The sequence below is a fragment of the Mastomys coucha genome, unplaced genomic scaffold, assembly GCF_008632895.1.
Source record: "Mastomys coucha isolate ucsf_1 unplaced genomic scaffold, UCSF_Mcou_1 pScaffold22, whole genome shotgun sequence".
Classification (NCBI taxonomy): Eukaryota; Metazoa; Chordata; class Mammalia; order Rodentia; family Muridae; genus Mastomys; species Mastomys coucha.
In genome coordinates this window covers 117,445,703-117,452,368 of record NW_022196905.1, presented here as the reverse complement: position 1 = coordinate 117,452,368, position 6,666 = coordinate 117,445,703, and the positions used below count along the sequence as shown (strand labels likewise).

The window sequence follows — 6,666 nt, the reverse complement described above, 5'->3', positions numbered from 1 at the left end:
TCTGAAAGTTAGGCCAGCATTGTCTTGTCTAGTACAATCTTTTTTTTTCTTTCTTTCTTTCTTTCTCTCTTTCTTTTTGGTTTTTTGAGACTGGGTTTCTCTGTGTACCCCTGGCTGTCCTGGAACTCACTCTGTAGACCAGGCTGGCCTCAAACTCAGAAATCCGCCTGCCTCTGCCTCCCAAGTGCTAGGATTAAAGGCGTGCGCCACCACTGCCTGGCAATCTAGTACAATCTTATCTCAAAGAAAAAAGCCACACACAAAAACAACTTTGTGAAGCTGAGACTTGAGTGGTATCTCAGGGCCTGTTGGCTAGAGCTCTATGCTTTGTGGTGGGTGTTCATGTAAGGGGCATCCAGCTAGAGTAATGGTGAGTCACTTAAAGACAGCCGATGTTAAGACCTACAAATGATGAAATACAAGTCTGTGATCGTGGGACTTTCTTTTGAGACAGGGTTTCTCTGTATAGCCCTGGCTGTCCTGGAACTCACCAGGCTGGCCTGGTCTCAGAAATCCACCTGCCTCTGCCACCCAAGTGCTGGGATAAAAGGCATGGGCCTCCACAACTGGCCAGCCAGAGTGCACCTTTCCAGAGGGAACTTTAATAGTCCAATTATACATTTGGGAGGCAGAGACAGGCAGATTTCAGAGTTGGAGACCAGCCTTGTCTTGAATGACTGCTAGGACTGTATACCGAAACCCTGTCTAGTAAACCATTAAGTACCTGCTTGGAGAAAGGGCAAAAGGACTCAGATACTGGAATCCCATCCTTCCCTAGAGAGGCAAAGAAGACAGGAAGATTGCTTCAGACCAGCCTGGACTACAGGTAAACCACTGGAAAGGGGTCCTTACGAATGTAGTTTAATATGCCTAGCCATGGGTTTGATCCCCAGCACCATATAAACATGAGATCTCAAAAGTCGTGGAAGACATCATCTCAGACACAACCATTCCCACAGATAAATTTGGTGCTTGAAGTTCTAAATAAGACTCAAAATCCCACTGGGCAGTGGTGGTGCATGCCTTTAATCCCAGCACTTGGGAGGCAGAGGCAGGCAGATTTCTGACCAGGCCAACCTGGTCTACAGAGTGAGATCTACACAAAGAAACCCTGTCTTGAAAAAACAAAAGGTTTAAAATCACTTCTGGGGGATGGTGAGATGGCTCAGCCATAAGAGCACTGACTGCTCTTCCGAAGGTCCTGAGTTCAGATCCCAACAACCACCTGTAATGAGATCTGACGCCCTCTTCTGGTGTGTCTGAAGGTAGCAGCATACTTACATATAATAAATAAACCTTTAAAAAAAAATCACTTCTGGTGCTGCTTGTGTGCTCCTTGAGTGTGGACCCAGTGCCTCTTGTGAAGCTGCAGTTGAGGAGACTCCGGCGCTCCCCATGGCAAACTAGAAACCCAAGGAAGGAGTCAAGACTGAAAAAAAAAGATCATTAATTTGATGGTGGCGGGACAGGATGGTTTTGTGGTGCAGTTTAAGACTAAGAGGCCAGGGCTGGAGAGATGGCTCAGCGGATAAGAGCACTGACTGCTCTTCCTAAGGTCCTGAGTTCAAATCCCAGCAACCACATGGTGCCTCATAACCATCCATAATGAGATCTGATGCCCTCTTCTGGTGTGTCTGGAGACAGCTACAGTGTGCTTACATAAAATAATAAATAAATCTTTTAAAAAAAAAAAAGTGTGTGGCTACACACACAACACACACACACATATATAAAAAAAAAAGACTAAGAGGCGGGCTGGTGAGACGGCTCATCCGAAGGTCCTGAGTTCAAATACCAGCAACCACATGGTGGCTCATAACCATCCTTAATGAGATCTGACGCCCTATTCTGGTGCATCTGAAGACAGCTGCAGTGTACTTACATATAATAATAAATAGATCTTTTTTAAAAAAAAAGATTAGTAAGCTAATCAAAGCCTATTGTGAACAGTGGGGTTTGGCAATGAGGCAGATCAGATTCCGGTTTGATGGGCAATCAACAAGACAGACACACCTGCACAGTTGGAAATGGAGGATGAAGACACGATTGATGTGTTCTAGCAGCAGACTGGAGGTGTCTACTAAAAAGGGAGCCTGCTACTTTACTCCAGAATTTTGTTATAGATCAAGAATACATTCTCAATTAGAAAGCTTCGATTTGGTCCTGCCACATCCTGATTACTACAGTATAGTTTTCTCTCTTCTTTCATTTCTCTGTCCCCATTTCTTTATTGTACATAAAGTAAGTGGTGTATTTGCACAATCATATTGCTCCTTCTTTTCTTTCCCTTTTTAAACTAAATGGCCAATGCTCTGTTCTGGTTGACATCAGATGGAGATGGTCTGGGGGATGGTACTGGGTCTGTGAAAATACCCCCTTCTCCATTAGTGACATGCTCATTCAGCTCTTATCTTTATATTCCAGTAAGTTATTTTGCTCTCATTGTTTTAACAAAAGAATCCAACAACACCAAATCCTTGCATACCTTGTTCTATTGAGAATTTTAATGTTTTTTTATCATTGTAAAACCATGGAAAATTTTACAACTTTTTTCTATGTAGCTGTTACATGTAGGACAATCTGTCTTTAAGTAGGGATAAATTATTCTTGAACAAAATGATCTAGATAGTTTTCCCTTCAAGTCAAGTATCTTGTTATCTAAATAAACTTCTTGTTTAAAAAAAAAAAAAGACAAAATCATTTAACTTCACACACACATACACAGTGCATTCATTGATGGGAAGATGGATCTCTATCAGCTTGTCACATATGCCTGGTTTCTAACTACCACGGTCTGATCTGGAAATACAGTCTGAGCCATTGAAAGAACTTGGGAGCCGGGCAGTGGTGGCCTATGCCTTTAATCCCAGCACTTGGGAGGCAGAGGCTGGAGGATTTCTGAGTTCAAGGCCAGCCTGGTCTACAGAGTGAGTTCCAGGACAGCCAGGACTACACCGAGAAACCCTGTCTCGAAAAATGAAAGAGGCTTTTTTTTTTATTTTTGGTTTTTCGAGACAGCTATATAGCCCTGGCTGTCCTTTGCTATTCGTGCGATGTTGGCTTAACGCTCCACTCCACTCCTCCTCTCCTTTCCATGCTTTCTCTATTCTCTATCTCCTGCTATTCTCCCTGCACGTTCAAGATAGCCCTGGCCATGTCTAGTCTGCGGGTCATGTTCTTTCTGTTTAGTATACTTTTTCTCTCTGCTCCAGGCTCTTCCGGATGTGATATATTATTTGATCACACTGTGAACCCTGAGGTTATTTATTTAATTTGAAAAACCTGGTTCTAGTTGTTGTGCGGCTCAGCCTTCGTACACACCTTTAAAACAGGAGCTTTCTGTCTGAACACTGTAAACAGTTAACAGTAGTCACCCATATGCCAAGAGGCAGAGCAAGCAACCAGTTGACAGGAAGTGAACACAGGATTGTTAAGAAAAAACATAGATAGTATGGGGAAGTTGGAGTTTGATTTCACTTTTGATTGTGACCGTACCCTAATAATTTTCCCTCTTGAAGGAAGAAAGCATTTTAGTGGAGCCCACAGTTAAGAGACTTTGGATTTTAAAAGATTGGATATTTTTTTTAAAGATTTATTTATTTACTATATGTAAGTACACTGTAGCTGTCTTCAGGCACACCAGAAGAGGACGTCAGATCTCATTACGGGTGGTTGTGAGCCACCATGTGGTTGCTGGAATTTGAACTCAGGACCTTCCGAAGAGCAGTCGGTGCTCTTCCCCGCTGAGCCATCTCACCAGCCCGAGACTGGATATTTTTAAAGGGATTGAAGTTTTAATATATAAGAATTTGCAAAGACTGTGAGACTTAAGGTTATTTAGACCTGGGGCATGAATAAGAGGATTAATAGTGTGTGTTTGTGTGTCGAGTTGACAAGGGGTTAATTGTACTGGCTGGTTTTGTGTGTCAACTTGACACAAACTGGAGTTATCACAGAGAAAGGAGCTTCAGGTGAGGAAATGCTTCCATGAGATCCAGGTGTAAGGCATTTTCTCATTAGTGATCAAGACGGGAGGACCTAACCCATTGTGAGTGGTGCCATCTTTGGGCTTGTAATCCTGGGTTCTATAAGCAAACTGAGCAAGCCAGGAGAAGCAAGCCAGTAAGGAACATCCCTCCATGGCCTCTGCATCAGGTCCTGCTTCCTGACCTGCTTGAGTTCCAGTCCTGACTTCCTTTGGTGATCAACAGCAATGTGGAAGTGTAAGCTGAATAAACCCTTTCCTCCCCAACTTGCTTCTTGGTCATGATGTTTGTGCCGGAATAGAAACCCTGACTGAGAAACTTCCCTTATCCCATTTCTATACTGGAGAGCAAAACACTCAAGGCTTCATACAAATCAGAAACCTCCAGCTACTGCGTTGCAGTCTGTAGGACCCCACATTCACCCAGTGCCCCACAAGTTAGAATTTCCTACTTTACTATGAAAAACCTATCAATCTGTTTGCTAGACTCCATTTAATTCTTGTTCAAGTTCAAGTCTGTTCTCTAGCCTTTCATCAAGACACATGAGAAGGCAAGTTTGCTGTTACTCACAGAGCATCTGTTTAAAACATTTAAATGACTTTAGCTGATATGCAATCTAGGAGAACTTGTGGAATGTACCAGGGTCATTTGGCTACACTTTGCTTTCCCACCCTATTTACTTGCTTTGACAAACCCAGATCTTCATTTTCTTCTCTCTACACTGGCCACGCATTTGCTTATTTAATCATTCACATTTCAGTTCTTCACTGACACTAACAGGGTTTTTTTTGTTTTGTTTTGTTTTTCGAGACAGGGTTTCTCTGTGTAGCCCTGGCTGTCCTGGAACTCACTCTGTAGACCCGGCTGGGCTCAAACTCAGAAATCCACCTGCCTCTGCCTCCTAGGTGCTGGGATTAAAGGCATGGGCCACCACCACCCAGCTTTTTTTTTTTTAAAGAGGAAAGATAGGATGTTTCTTATAGCTCAGGCTCATCTCAAACACTGTCTCTGAAGACAACTTTGAATTCCTGTTACTAAATATGCCACCTGTTGGGGGCTGCAAGAGAAACACCAAAACAGCGTTAGAATCAACCCATGAAATTTGGTCTACCGGTTAGCACACCACAGTGGGTGTGCCGAGGGCTACATGTTCTGAGGACTCCACGGTGTTGTGGAGTTTCACTCTGCTTGTTGCTCTCATGGTCATCTCATTCCTCATAATCTATGAATTGCAGGAAAACTCTGAGGGGGTTCCAGCCCCTCACTGGACAGTATCATTGGCACTTGTGACAAGAGTGAGTGATGTTTTTCGAGCGTTGCTGCTGGAACAGATTCATGATTCAACCACCACCCTTAGAAGGAACCTGGAGAGCTGAAGAGATGGCTCAGTGGTTAAGAGCACTGACTGCTCTTCTGAAGGTCCTGAGTTCGATTCCCAGCAGCCACATGGTGACTCACAACCATCTGTAATGAGATTTGATGCCCTCTTCTGGTGTTTCTGAAGACAACTACAGTGTACTTATATATAATAAGTCTTTGAAAAAAAAAAAAAGAAGGAACCTGGAGATGTAAAAGTTAGGTTAAGATATTTTTGCTAGGGACTAGAGAGATGGCTCAGAAGCAAAACACCAATCTGTATAAAATAAAAATAAAATTGCTAGTGGCTTCGATGTAGAAAATTTTGGGGAATAATTTAAAATCCAGAAGAGCACACTTTAGAAAGTTGAGCCATGGATTTTTTGAGGTCAGGGAACAAGAACAATGGCAGCTCAGGTAGTACTTAGCTTATGTGGCTTTCTTGCTAACGCTGGGTTGGTGAGGAAGGTGATAATCTCTTGTACCTATTTTTACCTTTATCTTTCTGATATGACTTAATAAAAAATTGGTGAGTGGGTGTACACCTGAGGATTTAAAGTAGCAGTGGCTGATTGTAGGGAGGTGGTAGTAGCCTAAGCCTTTAACTCCAGTACCTGGGAGGCAGAGTTTAGTGGATCTCTGTGAGTTCGAGGCCAGCCTGATCTACAGAGTTAGTTCCAGGACGAACACACACACACACACACACACACACACACACGTTTAGATTTCTTTTTCTTTTTTTTTTTGTTTTTTTGTTTTTTTGGTTTTTTGGTTTTTTGTTTTTTTCGAGACAGGGTTTCTCTGTGTAGCCCTGGCTGTCCTGGAACTCACTCTGTAGACCAGGCTGGCCTTGAACTCAGAAGTCTGCCTGCCTCTGCCTCCCAAGTGCTGGGATTAAAGGCGTGTGCCACCACTGCCCAGCTTGTTTGTTTGTTTATTATAATCATTCACTTAAAAATGTGGGCACATTGTAATTTGTGTACTACTTGGGAGATTTTGCTAGATGTAATCTACAGGAGAAATAATAAAGTTGTTGAAACCTGTTGAAGCGTATGTGTGTGTGTCTGTGTGTGTGTGTGTGTGTGTGTGTGTGTGTGTGTGTCTGCTTTATATTAATCACCAACCCCTCCTTGGATCACCAAACATACTGCAGGAGCTGGCCTCCAACAGGGACCATAACCAACCTGACATTATTGTTACAGGTTATAATTTCCTGTGATTTTTAACATGTAATGACAAATATCCATCCAAACATAGCAGGATATGAAAGCAGAAACATAATAAAGGGTTTTCTGGATTTTTGCTTGTTTTTTTTTTTTTTTTT

At 42.7% G+C, this 6,666-nt stretch overlaps 1 pseudogene; it reads left to right on the top strand.

The window, feature by feature from the left end:
- The first annotated feature begins 1,395 nt into the window (after positions 1-1,395).
- LOC116070903 lies at positions 1,396-2,084 on the top strand (annotated as a pseudogene).
- The last annotated feature ends 4,582 nt before the right edge of the window (positions 2,085-6,666 follow it).